Source organism: Pseudorca crassidens, chromosome 5 (assembly GCF_039906515.1).
Source record: "Pseudorca crassidens isolate mPseCra1 chromosome 5, mPseCra1.hap1, whole genome shotgun sequence".
Taxonomy (NCBI): Eukaryota; Metazoa; Chordata; class Mammalia; order Artiodactyla; family Delphinidae; genus Pseudorca; species Pseudorca crassidens.
Window position 1 is genome coordinate 43018579 of NC_090300.1, and position 23386 is coordinate 43041964.

A 23386-nucleotide genomic window follows, 5' to 3' on the forward strand; every position below is an offset into this window, starting at 1 on the left:
GCTGGCATTCCTTGCCCCAGAGCAGCTAGTGGGGAAAGGAAGGCCCCTGAGAATAGTCACGAAGGACAAAGGATTCTCCTCCTGAGCTAGACCCCCTCTCTTGGTTTTCTGCTTAGCATCTGCTTAAACCCCAGTTATTTGATTACAAAGATAAGATAAATGGATCCCCAAGGATTACACCAATTAAATTAATAACCTAAGATTTCAAGGACAAAAATTCCCAGGTCAAAAGATTCAGAATAATGGACTATTTACAGAAAAACTGTCTTCCAGCCATGAACTTTGTAAAATAAAGCCACCTCAAATGTGCCAGATTTAACTGATGATCATAAATAATGCTACAAAGTACATTATTATTAAATCTTTTCTCCCTTTAAAAAGGCTGGACAGAAACAGTAAAAAAAAAAAAAAAACTATCAAGTCAGTTTCAAAGCTAAGATGTAAATATCATAATTAGTTTTGCTGTAGGCCTTTTTATTTTTCATGAAAGCTGCTCTACTGATAAGAGAAACAATTTATGAAAACAGAAGAAATATTTACTGCAGCCTGCCTCATGGTCATTATTGATCATTTAATTTATAGCATGAATAGTTTATTTCCACCTTTAAGGATATTTTAAGATCTGTTTTTAAATCTCATTACTGTATCTTATTTCACATTATCTAAATATATAATCCAAAAGAAAAGGCTTAAATTATTCTCATCACTTTAGATTAAAAAAAATCTTGTTTCTTAATCACATGTTTATCCTAAAGATTAACATACTTTTCTTATTTCACTCATTTAAAAATAAATGTGTGTTTCCTAGTACTGCAACAGAGACTAAAGTATACATCTCCTGCTTCCCCGGTATTGCTAACTTAACTCAAGGAAAATTCTCCTTATATAATATAGGAAATCATTTCAGCTCTATTATTTATTTAAAATAAAAATCAAATACTAACAACTAAACATGAAAAAAATATTATTTGGTATTATAGATGGATAATGCTTAAAAAGATGTAACAAAAATATAATTTTACATTTATAAAGGAAAAATCCAAAAAAATGATTCAAAAGCAATATCTAGTCTTCTATTATTCTATAAACCCACAAAAGATAATAGCTAGCCATGTTTTTCTCCATTTTCCCCAAAAAACTATTGCCTAGTACAAGTTTAAAAACAGTTTTAAAAGCCAATATTCACAGTTATTTTACAATGGAAATACCAAAACTGGAAGGGAAATGAGTTGCCCAGCTTAATTCTACTATAGTGGCAAGCCTCAACTACAGTTCAGGACTCTGCCAGGACCACTGAACATGTCCCCACATGTTGTGGACTGCTCATCTCCACTGTGTACTGCTTGTGTAAAGTACAGTGTTCAGTGGCAGTCCTCAGCATTGGGCAGTGCACCACCAGCCCAGCTGTATGTGGCAGTCCTGTTTTAGCGCTGCATTTCTTCCACTGGATCACACTGATGTTACTTTAGTCTGCATTCTCTGGCAAACACTCTCCAGCTCTCCCTATTTGACTTCCACAGTCCTCTCTGTCATTTAACTTTTTAACTTCCTTTTGTTATAAAAAGGGAATTCTAGATGTTTTTATTGATCTAAAACTATCAATTTTTCATTCCGTATTCCCCCCAAAATCTGTGTTTGTCTACCAATTAAATTTCACAAATAAATTTCAGAGAGGATATTATTTTTTCCTCTTAGGCTAAGTGGTATACAAAAAGAACATGAGATTTAAAGTCAAACAGATCTTCCTAGGTATGTGACCTTGGGCCATTTTCTTTATCTCTCAGAACCTCAGTTCCTTCTTCTTTAAGATGGAAGAGGTAAAAATTACTTTCACATCTTCTTGTGAGGATCAAAATGATATATATGAAAGAGCGTAGCACAGCAGTTGGCATAATCTGTGCTCAGTATGTATTAACTTTATGGTTATTATTATTATCATCATCATCATTTTGAGCAACTGTCAACACACTATTGTGGTATTGAATTTTCACATGCTTTCCTCATTTTTTCAACCCACGAAACACTAGTGCTCATTCATGACAGGACGTAGGACACAATGAGGCATTCCAAGACTTGTGCCTGACCTCAACTCCCCACAACACTTCCTAGGAAGCCACTGTCTCTATGGCATGTGTTATGAACTGAATGTTTGGGTCCCCCCAAATTCACATATGGTAGCCCTAACCGCCAATGCAATGGTCCCAAAGATGGGGTCTTTGGGAGGTAAATTAGGTTAGGTTAGGTCATGAGGGTGGGGCCCTCATGATGAGAGTAGTGGCCTTATAAGAAGAGGAAGAGATCTTTCTCCCTGCACACATGCAAAAAGGAAAGGCCATGTGAGGACCCAGCAAGGACTCAGCTGTCTACAGGCCAGGAAGAAAGCTCTCACCAGGAACTGAAATGGCAGGCCTATTTATCTTGGACTTACCAGCCTCCAGAACTGTGAGAAACAAACTTCTGTTGTTTAAGCTGCCCAGTCTCTGGTATTTTGCTATGGCAGCCCAAGCTGACTAATATAACATGTTAACAATTTGATGGCACCCTATACTCTGCTAGGGAGCACTGTAGATCTATGGCATTTTGATGCAGAACACCCAAGAAAACTATGTATCAGCAATAAGAGATCAATGCAGAAATTGATCAGGCAAGTTTGAAACTTGACAAGGCAGTCCACACAGAATTTTAAATCTTCAAGTTCATTCTGCCCGAGGGGTTCACAGTTAGCAAATAAATGGCCTCAGTGTTTGCTTTTCCCCCCTTCAGTATAAATAGGCCTTTCTTCTGGATGAGCAGTAATATCCCTGGGTAGAGTAACATATTCAACCTACTTCTGAGGCATGCAAAATCTCTGCTTCACCTACAGGAAGAGAGCTGTGAATGATGAAGAAGGTGAGGGATCAGGCCGTTTCACACACATGTGTTTTTCCTATAAAGCAGCATATGTTTTTCAGGTTGATGCTGGCCAGATTAAATTGATCAGGTCTTTGCTTACTGGGAGTAAAAGAAATTTCTGGGCTGTCTCAAGTGAAGCGACAATCAGACAGGTGATAGCCCTGCACTGAAGAATACTAACCATGTGGATAGTTCTAGATGGATGATGGGGTGTGGGTGTATTTTTTCTGCTGGGATGGGAATATGGCAAAGAAGACTGTTGGATAGGCATGACTATTTTGTATCCAGAAATGAGATACTAGTGCTACTCAAATAGGGATGGAAAATTCATCACTTCTGAGACAACTCCTTGAATGATTGCAGCCCTTTATTCTGAAATGAAGTGTCAGGGACAATCATCCAGGCTTCCTTTCCCTTTTTTTCTGATGATCAGAAAGAAAGTCTAACTCTGGAGCTAAAGGCCATGCAGGTGAGGTCAAATGTGGTGCTTCAGGCAGTTTCCCCAACTAAATACCGTGCAGTTTTCCTATGGGAAGCTGCACCTCAAACAAATTGAGCTACTCACCCCAACACTCTACACTTCCCCACCTGCTTACCATGCCTGTGCTCTTGCCCTTCCCCTAACTCCCCCTCATTATCTAGTGAAACTCTACCACCTCCCAAGCCTCAGCTCAAATTCCATATCCTCCGCGAAATCTCCTCCTTTGCTAAAAGCAACACCTTCTTACCCTTAGCTCCCAGAGTACTTCGATTGTTCCTCTCCACTCCACTGGGCACACACTTCTACCCACTCTGTTGTGTATTTCATCCTCTCCTTCACCTGAAACCACCTGGAGCCAGGAGTTGTTTTACTTATCCCTTGTAGCACCTCATAGTAGGAACTCTATAAATATCTATTGAGTATAAATAGCATGTCTTCTCTTAATTTTTTCTCGCAAATGATCAAAACTTCAATCAACTCAAACCATACGGGATTTGGGACCAGCTGCACAACTCCAGGGGGCCCCCCTTTCATTGCCCACAATGTAAATCACTCCCTGAAGTCATGCAATGCAGCTTTCCTCAGAGCCTCAGCGCTTCCACATGCACAATGACTTGAAACATCTAGAATTCAGAAGAAAGTCTGCTGCTAGATGGGTACTGCAGTGCTTCCTGGCTATTCATTCACCAGAATAAACAGTGATATTGTTTTATTCTTTTTATGTTGCATTTAAATGTGTCAGTATGAAGGCTTAAAAGTGGATTTAGGGGCTAACAGAACGGAAGAGAAGGTAAAGCAAGAATCAAACAAAAAGGGGCACGTTTTTGGAAGGTCCATCAGAGATGTGCCAGAGGGTGTCAGCCCCCTTCTCTGTCTCACCCAGGCCTTTGGGCCACACCAAGGGGACCTGTTTTCACTCTGAAAGAAGGATCTTTATTGGTCACAGCTGTACCTCATCCATAATGTATTAGCCTAAAAAAGAGGCAGGAACCTAAACCCAGAAGCTGCTCCAAGAAATGACAAAAAATGATGTGAAATAGCATATTGCTCTGATATGATCTCTTTCTTCAAATTTAATCAAGTGTATCCCAGGAGGACACCCAAAAAATTATACCTTCAGAACTAAGGGCCTGCGGAGGGATGGGGGCAAGGCAGGAAGCCATGGGAAACAGTATTTGTTGAGAAGGGTGGGGTGGGGATATGAAGAGCCTCGGCTTTCCAAATGAGACGACAAAGTGTAAAACACGAGCAGTCCAAGGCTCAGAGAAGTAACCGGGCCTCTACCCACGTCAAACAGCAGAGCGGGGAAGATGACGGCCCAGGGCTCCGGCTTCCCCAGCCCGAGCTCTCACCACGCTGTCCCAGCACAGTATGATTACCCTGAGGGGTTTACTCTGCCTAAACACACTGCACCATCTCAAGTCGAAATACACACAACAGCTGTGGCTTCTGCCTTGTGAACTCTGACCTAAAATAAAGGGTTAACTGCATTTATGTTCATTACAGATGTACTTTTGTTTGCTATGATGTTAATCCCTGTTTCAGATGACAACCATTAAAGTCAGGGGTTTTACAATCCATATAAATATTGGAAGAGTGAAGATAAATTTTCTTACCTTGCTGGTGATGTGATTCTATATATATAAAATTCAGGATACTCTGAAGGAAAAAAAAGCAAACACACCATTAGAATTAATCAAAGAATTTGGTACGCCTGGAGGGGTGGGATAGGGAGGGTGGGAGGGAGGGAGACGCAAGGGGGAAGAGATATGGGAACACATGTATAACTGATTCACTTTGTTATAAAGCAGAAACTAACACACCATTGTAAAGCAATTATACCCCAATAAAGATGTTAAAAAAAAAAAAGAATTTGGTAAACACACAAAAATCCGTAACTATTTTTCTATACTGGTATTAAATAGCTAAAATGGATGTTGAGAAAATGTTTAATTCACAATAGGGATGTCTATAAAATAGGAAAACATCCCATAAGAAATATTGTTCAGGACACGTGAAGAAAACCATAAAATCTTATCAAAGGACATAAAACAAGTTCTGAACAAAGGGAGAAATCTATCATATTCTTGAATAAGAAGATTTAATATGACAAATTGTCAATCATCCAAAAATTAATATATAATATGAAAACTACAATTTTATTCCTTGGATTCGGGAGGAATGTGGGTTGAATAAAGTTGTCTTAAAGTTCATGTGGAAAAAAAAATGACCAAAGATAGCAAAAAATAAAAATAATAAAATAATAGTAAGTCAGGGGTTTCAGAGCAGGGGTTGGTCAACTTTTCCTGCACAGGCCCAGACAGTAAGTATTTTAGGCTTTGCAGGCCAAGAGGCAAAATTAAGGATAGTATGTAAGCAAATTGTCTAACAATTTAAAATGTCATCATTTAAAAATGTAAAAACCATTCTAAGCTTGTGGGCAGTACAAAGCAGGGGCTGACCGGATTTGGTCCACAGACCATAATTTGCTAACCCCTGGTTTAGAGGGTCGAATCCCAAGCAATATGTGTTCTTTCAGTGGAAACCCTAGCTGTACTGGAAGCATCATTATTTCTGAAGGAAATAAAATGCTAAAAGGGACCACTGAGTGGCGTGTGCTTTAGGGTCTTTTCAGTAACAAAATCTCCATTATGGAGCAGATAATTCCTTCAAAGTGAAACATAGTGATTGGACAGCTCACCAATGCCCACAGATGATTCACAGAGTCAAGGTATTCTGAGCTAAGGCCCTAGGAGCTATTCAGGACCAGTAGACACTTTCTATCCTACCTTTGCTCTGGTGCTTCATTCACATCAAACCTTTCGACCACAAAAGCACCATTACATCATTTTTTTCCCTTAAAAATAAATAGTAATAAAACTTTCAGGCAAGGAAAAGAAGTGTTCTCCATTCTACTGGATAGACAGAATAGCAGGTGTGCCTGAAGTTTCCAGGGGTCTAAGATTTCTCTTGTAAAACTCAAAGGAGACAAACACACAAATGCATCTACTGTCTTAACCCATTAAGAATAAAGGTATGCTGGGAATTCCCTGGTGGTCCAGGGGTTAGCACTCCACATTTCCACTGCAGGGGGCACAGGTTCAATACCTTGTTGGGATTCCGCATGCTTTGTGGTGCAGCTGAAAAAAAAGAAGAAGAAGAAGAAAGGTATGCTATCATTGGCAGGTCAGGATGCTGAGATCCCCAAAACTGACCAAATTCTACCACTCTTAGTTCATAATGCAAACTTACATCCCTGATGGAGGGAAACCCTCTGAAGCTAGGATCTGTTTACATTTCTTCATTTATTTATTCATCCTAAATAAACACCAAAAAGTTTCATCACATATTCCCTCACTCCCACCTCAATATGGATCAGACTTTCCACACCTCTGCAGCCCCTCTGTAGCCCTCAGCCACTGAATCCTTCAAACAACAGTTTGAAAAAACATTTGCTGATTAGAATACCCATTAAGACTTTAGTCAGAGAATAATTCTTGTCCCAGTTTCTCTATTAGAAATAATAGCAAACTATTAACCATTATGTCAGAAAACCTTTAGCAAAGAAAAGATCACCTAATCTGTACTCCTTAGAGAAACTGAATGATTCTCAGATTGAGAGTCACACAAGCATCTTCAGGTCGGAAAGGACCCTTGGCATCTATGCCAAAACAGAAACCCAACCCTCTCTTCTTTTACAGAATCCCTCTTAATTTGTGCATTAAGATTTCTGGGGACAAAGAAGAAGCTAAGCCATGGTCTTACGACAAAGGAGCTCACAGACTAGGAATGAAACTGGGGACAGTAAAGGTCTCATTACAATACAACATGATAGAGGAACGTCTGAATCATAGCAGGCAATCAAGTTCATTATGATATTGCTTTGCATGGTACATGCCACCCAGCCTTCACTTGGGTAAGGCCTCGTGAGCCCTCAGCTCTCATCTTGACAGTAGTTCCCTCCAGGACTCCTTCCCTGATTGGCAAGATACCCAGTAAGACTGATGCTTCTGAGGGACAAGTAATGGATCATCTTGTCCATCATTTCCCTTCACCCTGGGGCCCAACCCAGTGCCTGACACTGCTTAATCACTATCTGTCTGTTGAATGAATGAATGAATGAATGAGAGAAAATACTCCATTGAAGAGGTAGCATTTGAACCAACGTCTTGAAAAATGAGGTGGAACCCGCCAAGAGGAGGAGAAAGTAGGAGAAAAAAAAACAGTATATATGTCCAAGGCATGCAAAGGTCTGCCAACCTACTATCATGGTAAATTCATTTGCAAATGCACCCAGGGATGGGCAGGGAGGAAGTGATAGGAGATCAGGCAGAGACTTAGGTTAGAATCAGCATATAAAGAGCCTTGTATGCCAGGACCTTATCCTGGAGGCGCAGGGAATCCGCTGATTTCTATAAATAAGACATAACAAAGTTAGCCTGTTTTATTTTTTCCAAACTATAACCAACAGCAGTGTGGAAAGTGAATTGAAGGCTGCCTGGGCCCAGGCCAAACATTCCCAACGCCTTCTCCCCTTGCTTTAAACCCACCCCTTGCTCTTTCTTTGATACCCTCCCCCAAAGAATATTTTACATTTTCTGGCGAATTCGCTGTTATTTTACAGGGTAATGAGTTTTCATGTCATAACCTCCCTCTGAGATTCTGGAATGCATTGCTCTGCCTATATTCTTTCCATCTCATAGAATAAAGACTCTAACCAAGGAATGTGACCGGGACCCAGTCTCTTTGGTTGGTGGGGGCTTTCTCTCATCCTTCATGTGACAAAACCTTGTGAAGCCGCCATCACATCAATCAGTGCAGTGGAACGGAGGCAGGCATGTTTGCACAGGCCCGAGTACAGCTACCTGGCCGAACCCAGATGCCTATGCACGGTAACACCAGGCCTGCGAGCTTCCCACAGAACTGAAGACAGCTCTGCCACAGAGGTTATTCCAGCTCTAACAGCATTTCGGTGGGTGAGCTGATCTCCCGTCATCCTTTGGGGCTCCTCAGTGTTTGGGAGGTCGTTGTTATCGGGGCCCTACTCCAACGTATTTAATATAAACAGCCAATCTGCTTACATCAACGCCTTCCTCAAATTCTTCCTGCAAGGTGTCTGCCACCTCTGCCTGCTGTTCTGTCTGAGTGCATGCTTTGGAGAAGAACAGTGACAACATCCTCTTGAAAGAGAAACCAGAAAAAGAGAGTCCCGAACCACAAGGAAAAAGAGAAAAGTTAGCTGGCCAAGATTTTAGAAGAGCCACATCTCCATGGGCTTCAAGTTAAAAACCATTTTTGTCTAGTAAAGGGATTATCCTGGAGTATTTATGTGTGAATTTATGGTTAAAAGACAGACAACCTCCTTCTACTCAGTAGGAACTAAACACACAGTTCCTCTTTGCCAACAAACAGAAAAGGGCATAACAGATTTTAAAGAAGCAGAGTAGATTGCAATGCGAGTATCCCGGCCTAAGCCCTGAGCCCCGCTGCCCACCCGTGCAGCCCGTTCCCAAACCCTGTCTTCCTGCTGCCCCTTGAAACCCACCTCTCCTTCAGCCCTGAAATTCTACCCTTACCCTCCTTAAGCTTTACCTGCTTTTGCACTTTGCAAAATGTTCTTTGGATCCCAGGCTTCCTACCTGTCCTCTCGAAAGAAAGGAAGAAAGAAAAGAAAGAAAGAAAGAAAGAAAGAAAGAAAGAAAGAAAGAAAGAAAGAAAGAAAGAAAGAAAGAAAGAAAGAAAGAAAGAAAGGAAGGAAGGAAGGAAGGAAGGAAGGAAGGAAGGAAGGAAGGAAGGAAGAAAGGAAGAGAAAGAAAGGAAGGAAGGAAGAAAGGAAGAAAGAAAGAAAGGAAGAGAAAGAAAGGAAGGAAGGAAGGAAGGAAGGAAGAAAGGAAGGAAGGAAGGAAGGAAGAAAGGAAGAAAGAAAGAAAGGAAGAGAAAGAAAGGAAGAAAGGAAGGAAGGAAGAAAGGAAGGAAGGAAGGAAGGAAGGAAGGAAGGAAGGAAGAAAGAAAGAAAGAAGGAAAGAAAGAAAGAAAATCATTTGTCTCCTCTTTGTTTTGTTGAGAAAACTATTAGCCTCAGTATTTTAAGAATAAGGAAATGGGCATCCAGGAATAACACACAGCCCACTGGGACTAAAAGGACTTTGTGGCAGCCTTAATCCAGATCAACTTGGGGCAGGCAATATAAACATATTTTCATCTCCTTATTAATAAAAAATCTAGAGACACTTTGAATGCTTACAGGGCACACACATAGGCAATTCTGGTTCTTTTCTTTTCCTTTCTTCAGCTTTATTTGTCTCTTTTGTACTAATGAAAATCAGACCTTGGAAGTAATGCTGCTTTGTGCTTATAATGAAGCCTCATTAATTCAAACGCAGCTAATTCAGAACTTGTGATAATTTTACTATTAATTTTGCTAAGCAAGTTAATAGTTTAAATCAAATTTTAGAAAGACTATTTAACTTCCCCAAACAAATTATCCTTAAGGACATTATTAGTGGGTATTTGCATGCAGAAAAAGGAAAATCAAGACTCATTTGTGGTTACAGCTCCACAGTCCCTTCCTTTATCTGAAATCCTTGGATACATATGGGTTTCAGAATTCAAACCTTTTCAAGTTCTGGGAAGTTAATAAAGTGTACATATCATATATTATATCACACCCTGAGTAGAATCTGAGGCAGTACCCAATAATCAAAATGCATGAATATTTACACTAGGTGAGATAAAGGCTATACATAACCTTATATAACTTCAGGTCAGCTTGTTCTATCAAATAAATTCAGATGAGGTCAGGTTTTGCCAAAAAATAAATTATGGAAATAACTTCCACTTTCTAGAGCTCTGGAGTGTCCGGATTGTGGATAAGGGCCAGAAGACCTGTGCTGAATTATCCCTTCACGAAAGAAGTAGCCCTCTAATTAGAGAATCTGGGGTCATTGCTCAAAGGAAAACTTTGAGAATGGTAACATTGAGATGATTCCAATAGCTGAAGTTTTCTGTCTCTAGACCAGCTTTCCCATCAGATGGCCCGCCTCAGTGGTCACTCAGTCTGCGTATAACTTCTCGGATCTAAAGAAACCTCCTTTGCAATTCTCCATAATAGAACAGGACTTAAGCATTGCACCCAGAGATCTGACTGCCTCCAGAGAAGACCACAGCTATGCTGAAAAGTAAGGTCCCAGTGCCCAAAATAAGCCTCACATTCCACAGACATTTGTCACAAGTGGATAACCCCAGACGTCTCCATTCTTTCAACCCCGGGCTACCCGTTCCTGAAGAGCAGCTGTGGATTTCAGTCTATACACGTCTGACCTAATCTTTACAAATTGCAATGAACAATCAGATGAAAGTCAAACTCAACCTTCCAACATTCCCCAGAACAGATTTTTTTAAAGAAATAGATCAAATAGTCATCAGAACTCAGCTTCAGGAGAAAGGTCACTCTTGGTCCGATAAGGAAAAGTTGGTGGGAATTCACACCACACACCGTTTAGCATGAACTGGGGGCTTCTTGAAGTCCTTTTTTGTTTTGTTTTGTTTTTTTTAACACTGTTCTTCCTGTTGGTTTATCTACCCAACAAACTTCCCAGAGCTGAAAAGAATTCAGCTAAATAAAAAGTTATAACAAAGTCCCATCGTTTCTCTTAACAGTTTCCTACTGATTCTCTGAGAGGCTTGTAGAAATTATTTGGTGTGTGTTGTTTACCTGTTTATCTATTCCTTTTGGGTTTCCAATTTTATATTCTGAGCTTGCCAGTAAGGTATCATTTCATGTGAATTTTTAATCGGTTTTTTTTTTAAATCGTGCAGAGTTTTCAATAACCTGTTCTTAGTAAATGAGTATTCCCCCTTCAGGTATGTCTTTGTCAAATACCATTCTTTTAAAAACCTTTGGAAAATATTTACTTTATTACTTTTCTCTTCACTGGCAATACAGTTGTAACCTTAAAATAATTTGTTTAATGTCAGTTTTTAAAGGATCAGAGATTGCACTAGAAATGTTCATAAAGTCGGGAATTAGAGACTATTTCCCCCTTATTGTCCATGTGTACATATCAGCCCTAAATCACCAGTGGAACTGGAGGTCATTATTTCTGAATTTGCACATTAAAAATAACATCTACCCATAAGGGAATATATTTAAACCACAAATGCCAGAAATAACAATTGTATTAAACTGCATTTCATGAATACATAATAAAGTTCAATTTACCACTATTTATCATGTTACTTAAATTAAATCTATAATGGAAAAGAGATTTAGTTCTGTTTTGAAAATAAAAAATTCCTTTATGCCAATTGCACAGGATTTATATTAGCCCCAATACATCCATGTCAATTTATTTGTTTTTTGCTTAATTACTATTGCTCTCTATTGTTGGTATCCTAGGGGACAATTCACATTCTTTCATGTATTTGTTAAAGCTTAAAGAGACACATACACAAATAATACATTAAAAATTACTATAATTGTTTTATTTATTTATAAAATCTGAGACTTTTAAAAAGTGGCACGGTAACTCAAACATACATTCTCACCCCTTCATAAAACCTCCAACTTCTATTTGTATACTTCACTGGGGCTTTGATAGTTGCCTGGAGTTGCTAGAAAAAGTCACTGTGAATGCAGACAGCAGTATTCTCAGAGCTAATATCTGTGCGGTACCACACACATTCCCATGTGGAGAACTGAAGAAATCCACCAGAAAATTCAAGATAAGCACACATCCACTTTCAACTACCTGCACATCTTGGCAGAGGAAGAAGACAAGAAAGTGCTGAGAGGCCTTGAATTATCAAGTTATTGAGTATTCTTGGAGAAAAAAGAATTCACTGTTAATCCTATACTGAATTCATTAATATTCTTTTTTTTTTTTCTTTTTTGTGGTACGCCGGCCTCTCACTGTTGTGGCCTCTCCCGTCGCGGAGCACAGGCTCCAGACGCGCAGGCTCAGCGGTCATGGCTCACGGGCCTAGCTGCTCCGCAGCATGTGGGATCTTCCCGGACCGGGGCACGAACCCGTGTCCCCTGCATCGGCAGGCGGACTCTCAACCACTGCGCCACCAGGGAAGCCCTCATTAATAATCTTTATATGAGTTTATCCAATAGTTTTAACTGTGTTTCCATCTTAGTAAATGGTCTCCTGATGTACCCAACCACTCAGACCAGAGATCTTGGACTCCTAGTCCCTCTCTTGCAATCAACTGGTCACCAAGACAAGACCTATGCATTCTATTCTATGACGTCTCTCCAATCCATCTCCTTCCCTCCTCCCCACATTCTGCAACTGCCTAAGTACCAGTTCTCTGGTCTCTCTTCTGGGCTGTGGTCTCCTAACTGATTTCCTAAATGTCAAGATGACTCCTTTCTCTTAAAGAAAAAATTGCAAAATGATAATGCTACTCCCTTGCTTAAACTCCATCACCAGCTAGACGAAGTACAGATTTTCATCATGGCTTACCAAGTCCTCTATGATCTTCCTCCTGCTTTTGTCTCCAGCTTTATCTCCCACCAAATTCTCCTCAAAACAGCTCGATGTTCAACATCACTAATCATTAGAGAAATGCAAATCAACACTACAATGAGGTATCACCTCACACCGGTCAGAGTGACCATCATCAAAAATTCTACAAATAATAAATGCTGGAGAGGGTGTGGAGAAAAGGGAACCCTCTTGCACAGTTGGTGGGAATGTAAATTGGTACAGCCACCATGGAGAACAGTATGGAGGTTCCTTAAAAAACTAAAAATAGAACTACCATATGACCCAGGAATCCCACTACTGGGCATATACCCTGAGAAAACCATAATTCAAAAAGAGTCATGTACCAAAATGTTCATTGAAGCTCTATTTACAATAGCCAGGACATGGAAGCAACCTAAGTGTCCATCGACAGATGAATGGATAAAGAAGATGTGGCACATATATACAATGGAATATTACTCAGCCATAAAAAGAAACGAAATTGAGTTATTTGTAGTGAAGTGGATGGACCTAGAGTCTGTCATACAGAGTGAAGTAAGTCAGAAAGAGAAAAACAAACTGTATGCTAACACATATATATGGAATCTAAAAACAAAAAAATGGTTCCGAAGAACCTAGGGGCAGGACAGGAATAAAGACGCAGACATAGAGAATGGACTTGAGGACATGGGGAGAGGGAAGGGTAAGCTGGGATGAAGTGAGAGAGTGTCATGGACTTATATACACTACCAAACGTAAAATAGCTAGCTAGTGGGAAGCAGTTACATGGCACAAGGAGATCAGCTTGGTGCTTTGTGACCATCTAGAGGGGTGGGATAGGGAGGGGGGAGGGAGGGAGATGCAAGAGGGAGGAGATATGGGGACATATTTATATGTATAACTGATTCACTTTGTTATAAAGCAGAAACTAACACACCATTGTAAAGCAATTATACTCCAATAAAGATGTTTATAAAACAAACAAAAAAACAGCCCAGGCCTCACCAACCTATGAGCCACTGGCCCTAGTGCAGCCCTTCCCAACTGTTCTCCCTCGGGTTGTCCACACCATGCACTTGTCCAGGCTCAGCTTAAATCTGACACTTCCCAACATCTTTCCTGGTTCCCCTCTTGTTCCACGTGAGAAGACTGAGCCCTCTTCATTACACTCTTACTTCCCATGCATACTCCTAACCTAATATCTGATCATTTTTATTGTACTCATTTGTTTATATGTCTTTCCCTTCTTGTGTAGAAATCTTTTCAGACAAGGCTGTGACTTACTTATCATTGTATCCCCTACACCTAGCACAGTTCGTGGCATATAGTAAATATCTAATCAATAGTTATTTAATTCAGGAGAATCTGGCATACATGTTTATTCATGATTCTATGTACCCTTCATGCTAAGAGAGGAAGCTTTTCTGGTAGGAACAGGCTAACTGTTGCAAAATACACTCTAGCACCCCTAAAACATGTTTTCTATTGAACATTCTATCTAAAACCCAAAGTCAAATGCATTTCCTTTGGTGGCATATAATGACCACATTTTTGCTGTGGCATTATCTTGAAAATGTACAGTTACTACTTAGTACTTATCAGGTGACAGGTTTATCACCAGAACAGGGCTCAAAAAATTCTTGAAGAAACAGCTTTCCCAGCAGCTAACGTCTCCAAAGTCTCCTTTAAATACCAAATGAGACAGGCTGACTCAGCACTTCCAGTAACACTCTCTTCTTCAAATAAGCCCTGCAACAGACCATCATTGCTACTGACAGGCATCTGAAACTCGGGTTTGTTCTGCCCAGAGAGGACGTCAATGGTTTACACGCGGGCAGGGGAAGCTTTCCCTCCCAGAATAGCCATGTGAGGCATCGGGAGTCCCCTTAACAGGTTAGGAAATGAGGCACAAAGCACAGAGGAAACTGGCCCCGACTCTGCCATGCTTACACTGAGATGGGGAACGCAAGCTTAGAATACAGTCCCCAATATTTTCTGAATCCAAACTCAAAGTACCTATTATACAAATAGAAGTATTCATTGGGAGATAATTAAGCCAAATATTTTAATCAGAAAATATGGACAACCATGATACAGAGAGCTTAGGAATAAATAAAACTAAAATGTCGTTAGAAAGACATGGTTCTCTTCACAGTACATGCTCAAGGAAAAAAAAAGAATAAGGAAAGATAATAGCAGAGAAACCATATTCAAATTAGACCGTACTCTGAACCAAACAGAGAAGAAAAATCCTAAACCAAGTATTTTCCATCTCAGAGCCCACATTTTACCAAAATGTAAAGAAAGAAATTACTGCATATTATATGTTTGGTCAGATCAGTTTTAAAATCATTGTAACTAAATTAGACTTTTCTCCTAAATGAAACAAGCAGAAAACCAGACTTATTTAGCAAAAATTTCTTGAGCACAGAAAAGCCTATTCAAATCTGCAAAATATAATCTAAATGAGAAAACACTGATACAAATTATCTTCTTATAGTTCAAAATAGTCACATGAATTTGGCATAAAGAGGGTTGAACACATAAGTTGTAAATGCTACCCAATTTATGTTAAGCAAATGTATCTTCTTCCTTGAAATAAATACTCACTCAGCAGGCTACTTTCTCACCTCAAGGATGAAATTCAATGGCAGGTTTCAAGATAGCTTTGACACGAACTTGTGTATCAGAAAAGTAGAGAAATACCTCTATAATCATGCTTAATCCTTTAAAGCTGTGATTGAGAAGTGGCATTTGGACAGGATTTAAACTTGGCTTTGGCCATGAAAAAGATTAAACCAACTCCAGTTCTCTCCTAGCCTTATTTTTTCCTCATTAGTTAGATGTCACATAGGAAATGAAATTATTATAAACATATTTAACTTGTCTAAATAACTTTAAAAACATAACTTACAATCAGTGCATTTCGAAATTCAATAAATCCTCTCACTTATTAGTTACAGAATATAGTTGCCTTTAACCTAATAAACTTTAAAACATAGCTTTAAGGAATACTCTTTCTTGGCAAGAATTAAATTGGCTTGGCTAATTTACATTGTTTTAAATTTAGAGAGAACTGTGTATTGACTCATGATTACAATACATAAACCATTTCCATGAAATGGTCTGAATTAACCTCCATGCTATTCATATAAACAGTACATATCACTGGATGCATTGCAGTCTACTAGATAGGAATTTTTTTTCGATCAGCAAATTAAGCTTGTAATTTAATCCTTAACTATGAGAATAAGGGAAGTTTAGTATTTCATTATGTTCTCTATGATAGCAGTTCATTTTTTCTGTATGTTTTGATATACCAAAAGTAGTTGTTAGTGCCTAAGTTAACGCAAAATTATGATTTTGAGTATTTGAGTGTGTATTTATAAAACCTATGTAATAAAATCAAAAGCAGCTAAACTATAGATGAAGTGATGACTGCAAGTCATGTGTAATGAATGAGTTGGGCCCCAAATCTTCCTGAGCTTATTGATTATAAGGGTATCCAATGATAACATTCACCCTAAAGACTATAATGACAACAGAACTACTATAAAATTTTCACCTGTCAGTTAGGAACTACATCCTAACACTGTCTATAGTCATTTGCTATCTAATCATGAGAAAGCTATATCAACTCAAAATAAGATTAAAATATTCAGGATTAAATTTGTTAATAAAATCTGACACCTACAAAAGACTTGAAGAACAATAGGTGTATGAAAGTGGGCAGGGAAAACACTGAAAGAATCAATGATTACAACTTCTAAAAGAAGATATATTGTCTTTAAAGAAACCACTGGTAGCAATATGACAATTTGATTTTAAAACCTCTTTATATCCACAAAAAAATTAGAGATTTTCAATTGCGTGTTTTCTTTGGCAAGCCCATATCATGTCTTAAACTGGAGTTTTTTATGTCTAAGTTATTTGGTTATTCATATATTCTGCACCCTGAATCTCCCCTTCTACTGCAGATAGATTTACCAAAAATATTGTTTTTAATCACTGATATGTTTGGCCTATAGCATTCCAAAAATCACTGGATCAAAACAAAGCATTTGATCTATTCAGACAGAAAGAGATCAGTGGTTGCTTAGAGCTGGTATATTTGGAAGGGTGGGTAATGGGAAGTGACTGCCTGCAGATGAGTATGTGGCTTCTTTTGGAGACAATGGAAATTTTATTAAAATTGACTGTGGTGATGGTTGCTCAACTGTGTGAATATCCTGAAAACATTGAATTGTACACTTTAGTTGGGTAAATTGTACAGTATGTGATTTATATCTCAATTAAGTTGTTTAAAAAGTATACCACAAAGTTAATAAAAATATATAAAAGTGAAAGAAGGGGGAAAAAATTTGACTTTATTCCCAAACTCTCATGTCCCTCCAGCCACAGTGCATTTTTGTTTCCTCCAATAGAGCATGCTCATTCCCATTTCAGGGCATTTGCTTGAATGTGATGTGTTCTCTGCTTAAACCCCTCAGTCCCCGAGTTTTCACATGGCTGGCTCCTTTTTCCCATCTCCTCACCCACTCTATCTTAAGGACTACCTAGTCAAGCCACCCCATCACTCACCATCACATAACCATCTTTTCTGTTCTTCATTGCACCGTTTCCCCCTTTAGAATGCAAGAGTGCAGAAGAAACTGACCTTGCCTGTCTTGTTCATGGCTGAACCCCCAGAGCTGGACGGAGCCTAAAACAGAGTAGGTGCTCAATAAACACTTGTCAAATGAATCATTTCTATAGAACTTTATAACTCACCACTTCAGGTGTTGTTTAATCAAGATCAGATATTGATACTTTAGAAGTAGAAATCTCAGTAGAACAGAAGCAAAATACTTGATACCATTTATCAGGATCTTGGGTCTTGCCTAATTGCATCCATACAGAGGATTGAATTCGCTGTAAGTTTAGGTAATATGCCAGTTTGCAGGGTGGGAGGGAAGTTGTGCTTCTATTTTCTAATACTTTTCTCACAAGAACAAAAACTATTCTTGTTTGGCTGAGAAAGCCCACGGGAAATAGAAAGAATGTAAAATAGCAATACCATCAGGATATCTCCAGGGCTTCACTTTTCATTACAAACAAAAGCAAAAATAATTGTACATCGCTATTATTCAGAAGACAATGGAATCTACAACTTTATTAAATAACTTGAAAACAAATCTAAACAAAGTAACTTTAACCCATAAAGAATGATATTTTATGTACTTACACTTCAAAAGAACACTGACCGAAAATAGTAATGATAATAGCTAACATTTATTAAGCTCTTCTCTGTGCCAGGTAGTATTATAAGCACATTCCTTGTTTTAAATCATTTAATCATCAAAAAACTCTATATAATGGCCACTATTATTATCTTCATTTCACATATTAAAAAAAAACAAACTGAAGCACAAAGAGTTAAAAAAAAACCTGAAGCACAAAGAGTTTATGTAACTTGCCCGAATGTCACACAATTAATAAGTGTGACCAGAATTCAAATCCAAGCATCCAAACTTTGGAGTTTGCACTCTTACCATGACACTATATAGCCTCATTAGGCTAGTGGTATCACATAAGAGTAGAAATAACATATATAAAATTCCTAACAAAGAGTCTAGAATATTAGATACTTGGTAGTGTCCTTAGCAATATTTTATTTCTACATCATCTGAGAGAAGGCAATTCAGAGGACACTAGCCCCTACCAGAGGACAGGCCTCAAGTCCTTGATCCTGAGCTTGTTAGGAAGAATTTATCAGAGCTGAAGTCAGGCTATCAGCCTGGACTCAAGAACTCAGAGGTCAAAATTTAGGAAGCAGTTGAAGCAGTGAGCAGGAAGTCAAGTACAGAATGTAAGAGATGAGCATCACCTTGTCAAATCAGTATCAGGTACCCTGTAAGTCTCACAGATAAAGTCAAGGCCAGGAACAACAGAAATCAGGCTGCGGATAACCAAGGAAGCTGTTGAAACCAATGCTATTAAAGAGGCAGAATAAGATCAGAGAAAGTAGAGGGACTGTGGGTTTTTACATCCAGTTGGTCAGGGGGAATTTCCCACCACACCACACTCTGGCTCATACTCTAACCCTATGTTCTCAGAACCCTCTGCATCCCCACGAATCCTGACAACTCCATTTCATAGTGAAAGAAACTGATTTGTGTATCTAGATAATGTCAGTAACTTTCCAGAGAGCCTACTTATAATCAGTGATGGAAATAAAATGTATACTTAAGTGCTTTTCCAAGAAAAATCTAAGCTGACTGAGAGAACCATCCCAACACTGGGAGAAATCCCATCTTCTATGTTTTTGCTTTGTAGTTTCCTTTCTTATTGAAGGGTAAGCCTTAAGAAAAAGAATGAAAGAGGAAAGCCAAGAATAGGATGGATACTACCAATCCCATCACAATTCTGATGATCAATGGCTGAGGGTGACTTTTTCAACCCATCAGCAATGTCTCGGCTATATCTGGCTGGTCCCAAGGGGAGAAAATGACTTTCACTGAAGTTTTGGGAGAGCCAAGAACATGCCGTAAGCGTCCAGGTATATTTTTAGTAAGGAATCAGAAGCAGGATCCAGAAAATATGTCTTTATTAAACACAATCTGAAATTATGTCAGAAGCATAAATATATGTATGATATTAATACAGAAAATAGTTTTCACCTAAAGATAACCATTTTGAATATTGTCAGAAGGCATTTCCCTGGGTGAACAATTAAAAGAGGATTTGTTGGAAGCAACAATTCTCTTAACTCACTTCTACTGTCCCACTGTTTACAAATTCTCTGCGAACCTGAGAAGGAACATGGAATCATTTCTAAGTTAGACCTGAAGACGAAGAAGGCAGAGAAAGCTCTTCTTTTTAAACCGGGAGGTTATTTCTCAGAAATGACCACGAAGGGAGTCAAAGATGTCACAGAAGTAATACATCAGAGTTCTGAGCAACATAGGGATTTTCTGAATTGTGAATCTAATTTTATATTTTCCCTCAACTTCTTCCGAAATAAGATTCCAATTTAGAGTCTCATCTGTAAAGTTATAGAAATTATCTACTTATAAGCACCAAGAGAAGGGAATTTCCTGGTATGGCAATCTGGTAGCTCATTATCTGGTGAAAAATGTCTACATATTCAGGATTATGAATGTCACTAATACATCTAAAATCAGCACGTGTCAGTCATCAATATTCATATTGCTCAAACAAAACAGCTCATGCCGTAGCTGCTCATAAATCTGGCAGAAACTGGAGGGAAAGAAAAGGGAGAAGTAAAGAGATAAAGAAAGAAAGAGCTCAGGGATATATTGAACACAAGAGGGGTCTCCATTCATTCAGTCTAACATCTGCTCAGCCTGAAGTGGAACCACCTGTTAGTTTATTAAATTGTAGAATTAATTTATGTGGAAATAAGAGAGGAGGGGGAAAGAAGGCCTTAATTCATACCAAAGCGGGGGAAATATATATATATATATGTATGTGTGTATATATATATGTATATATATATATATATATATATATCCTCTATTCCTATCTAAAAAACCGGCTTTCATGGGCATAATCAGTGCCATGAATGACTAGCCTCATTATATAATTTATTGAAGAAACGAAATGTTTCCCATGACTGTTATGTGGCATACTGCCTGTAATGTATTCATGGACTATTTCCTTGGTCCTCCTTGAAGAAAAAGACCACTGATCCCTTAGCAATTGCACAGCAGCAGCAGCAAAACAAGCAAAGAGAGTTCATAAGGATTTTAGCAACACCAAAAAAGGTCTTACCTTCTAAACGCCTGTCTATTTACCCACGTTTGTGGGGGTATTTTCATTTCTCCTCAGCAGGGCAGCTGAGAATAATACAGCTTCAGCTAAGGGAGCCTAAGAAATCTTGCTCTGAGTGATGCAGAAGTCTCCATTAACCTCTCTGCCTCCTTTAATGAAAGACATACTGCTTTGCTTCCTCCAATAGTCTCAAATCTCAGGATCTCAAATTTGCTAAATTAAAATGATGGATATTATATCTACAGTTGATTTCCTCCTAAGTTTGCCAAGAATGTCAGATGGTCATCGAGGAGCACAAATACGAAAAGGGATGAGAAGAGCTATATAAACTTTTCTATGAATCTAGATAGAGATTTCCCAATAGCTCTCATATGTCAACATGTCGTTTTTGTCTTTTTATAACCTGTGGATTGGTTATCTAAGTTGATCACAATTACCTGAGGCACTGTAGAGAACAGCCTCTCCCAAGGTCTGTTTTCCAACCACAGTAATTTAGAATTTTCTTTTTTTGGGGGGTAGGAGGGGATGGATTTCTTTTTGAGTTGCATTTTACTGTTTTTCAAACAACTAATGCTGTCCTTTTCTAAAGACTATTTCTTCTATGTAGCCTAGACCTTCTGAGGCAGCTTCCTTAAATCGTGCTTTTTATTTGATTAATGTTCATAAATTTCCTTGGGTAAAAACGAGAAGAGATTATTTCAAGTTGCATCTTTTTCGTCTCTTGAAATAGTTACCCAAAAAATTGAGGCCAACTTTCCATAAAGCTTTTTTAGAAAATGCAGTTGGAGAAGCTAGCTTTCCCTGGAGTCTTATCCATTTACATGGACTGCGTGGTCTTACCCTAAGAGAGAGGAGCATTTAAAATTGTGTTTTTCTGATCATGGCAGTGAGTATAAAGAGAGAAATCTAAGAAATTCAATTATCTTCCTAGGTGTCACTCAACTTTGGGACTAATATAATTGGCTATAAACAATACGAGTACATTTTGGGTAGAACCTCTGTGGGTTTCGGTACAAATCCCCTTGCCACTGAGTTGCTAACAATTGGGCTTGCCATGTGGGTTAGTTAGGGTTGCAACTGCAAAGAGGTTACTTTGCCAACCGCTGGTTTTCCTCATTTTCATGGTCTTCTTTACATATTTTAATTAATGTCCCCAGTGTAACATTTTAAGCATGTATTGCCTTTTCAACACACACCAAAATGACCTTTTAAAGTAATGGTTTAAAAACCCAAAGCAATGCTTGATTACCAACTCAGTGCCATATAACATAACTTGTCTCTTTTTCATGCTCCTGAAATTGAATGCAGTTCTACAATAATGGAGGATGTGAATAGGAATGGCTGATGTAATGGAATTCTAATTCCCAAAGGACCATGCTAGTGGCCCACCCTGACTTAGTCTGTGTGGGGATTTCCCTTGACCACACTCCAGCCAAGACTTCCCAGCTGTGGAATGGGGAAAGCTGTAGCTCTCTACTTTATTGATTGCAATCAATAAAATTTGTTTATTTTATCCTAATTAAGCCTTTTGAAAACCGAAGCATGTTGATAGAATGTTTGAATAGTGCCACGAAGGATGAGGCTTTTGTAACTATGCCCAAATGGATGGGCAAACCCAGAGGTATTTCGAAGTCATCCAGTGTTCCAAAGAGATTTTCAAATGTTTTGAGTTTAACCAAATCCTAAACACATTGTGCCAAGTACTATTTTCCTTTAAGTCTCAAACTCATGTGAATTTTAAGGGAAATTAAATCCACATGTTTCTGATTCATTTTTACTTAAATCATTAAAATGCTGTTTTGGATGAGCCATTTGACTTCCAAGAAGCTTTTCTTCACAAACTCTTTTACGCCTTTTTGGTGTAGGGTCAAAAGCAGGAAGTCACACTTTGACAATGATAAATTAATTGTGACATCAAACACTCCAAATCCAAACCCTAGCATTCTAACAATACTTCAGCAGTTGACAAGTTCATTTTCCTAATTTTCTGTGAGGAAATGCTTGCATTTTTCTTCATTTTGCCAGCATAACCTACGAAGCAAATGTCTCACCTACAAGCACTATACCACATAGAATCCAGATTTGGGGTTTTATTGTTTTTGCAAAAAGATGCAACAGCACCATTTTCCAGCTCTGTTCTATTCGGACAGTCTTACCCAAGGAAAAGTTGGAAAACATATAGTACAAATCCTTTCTGCTTCATGCAAACTTAGTTATACTGAGCAAAATGTCTTATAAATACCATGCAAAGCCTGACAGAATATTGCCCAGGACATTGCAAGGGAAACAGTCGTCAAATCCTGTGTCCCTAGAGATTATCATACTAAGTGAAGTACGTCCCACAAAGACAAGCATCATATGATATCACTTATATGTGGAATCTAAAAGTGATACAAATGAACTTATTTACAAAACAGTAGTAGACTCACAGACATAGAAAACAAATTTATGGTTACCAAAGGGGAAAGGTTAGGGGAGGGATAAATTAGGAGTTTGGGATTAACAGATATACGCTACTATATAGAAAATGGATAAACAGCAAGGACCTACTATATAGCACAGGGAACTATATTAAATATCTTGTAATAACCTATAATGGAAAAGAATCTGAAAAAGAATATATATATATATATATATATATATATATATATATATATATATAAAACTCAATCACTTTGCTGTACACCTGAAACACTGTAAATCAACTATACTTCAATTTAAAAAACTCATGGGTCCCATTTCATCCTTCTCTGATTTCATAGTTCAC

General features: G+C 38.5%; 1 long non-coding RNA gene across 1 annotated transcript in view; it reads right to left on the reverse strand.

Moving 5' to 3' along the window:
• Positions 1-4795: 4795 nt before the first annotated feature.
• The window catches only part of LOC137224419 (uncharacterized), a 36682-nt gene continuing 18091 nt past the window's right edge, over positions 4796-23386 (reverse strand). The window contains exons 2-3 of the long non-coding RNA XR_010943337.1: positions 6482-6513; positions 4796-5032 (exon numbers count right to left, since the gene is read on the reverse strand). This is a non-coding gene — a long non-coding RNA (uncharacterized lncRNA). The remainder of the gene's footprint in view (positions 5033-6481; positions 6514-23386) is intronic.